The sequence below is a fragment of the Rhinatrema bivittatum genome, chromosome 2 (genome assembly GCF_901001135.1).
Source record: "Rhinatrema bivittatum chromosome 2, aRhiBiv1.1, whole genome shotgun sequence".
In the NCBI taxonomy this organism is placed as follows: Eukaryota; Metazoa; Chordata; class Amphibia; order Gymnophiona; family Rhinatrematidae; genus Rhinatrema; species Rhinatrema bivittatum.
Genome location: NC_042616.1, coordinates 83,876,805 through 83,877,783, shown reverse-complemented (window position 1 = coordinate 83,877,783; position 979 = coordinate 83,876,805).

Sequence of the window (979 nt, the reverse complement as noted above, 5' to 3'; positions counted from 1 at the left end):
TTCACTTTAGATGCAGCTCCAGCACCGCTCTCTGCATCAATGGTGGGGGCTGGAAGGAAATTAGAATCAAAGAGCTACCAATAAGGGCCCTGAACTCAGCGGTCGGAGTAACATGAGAAAATAAGCGTGAAAGCTTGCTGGGCAGACTGGATGGGCCTCTTGGTCTTCTTCTGCCGTCATTTCTATGGTTTCTATGATCTCCTGAGGAACATCCATCGCTTGGTGGGCGAGACTCAGAAACAGGGAAGGCACAACCGCTCTCTACCCTTTGAAACCACAAGAACTCAGCTTTCACGCAGAAGGCCGGTCAGAAACACTGGTGGAAGAGCACCCCCACCCCCCCCCCCCAGCGAGCAAACACCTTCACTATCTCCAGGGAAAGGCAGCTTGTGCTGAGGTTAGCATCCCCCGTCTGAAGAGTTGCCTCCCATTAATGCAGCCACCGTAAAACCAAACGAGGCCTTCCAGAAAACCCAAGGGTCTCCGCCCCCTTTTTTTTTCTTCATTTTTTAATTACAATTTTTTTTTTAAAGCAGCATGGGCCAGAATGCAGCTGGAACTTACATTCCAAACCATCTTTCATCCAAATTAGTTCACAGTGCTTTAAACTGAAAGTGAGCTGAGCACTACAGGAGGGGTTATGGATACAGGAGTGTGTGCAACAGGCTCTGAATGACAGAGGCTGCGGGCTTCGCTTGTACATGCACTTATTGGACGAGTGCCTGATGCCACAGTGCAGCCCCTGCCAGATGTGATCAGTGTAATCCTCCAAAATTTGCTCCTGTCTTCCAGGCCGGGCTGATCCAGCCCAGCGCTCCTTGTGCATACAAGAGCTTGCAGTCTTGTCTTTCTAAAGGCGATCAATACTATTTTTCAATGAACTGGAGCAATCCATCTGTAAAAGGGGCAGGCAAGCTGGCACACATTCCAAATTGTTTATAATACTATATACCGAAAATATAATGCTACAGAAACCATA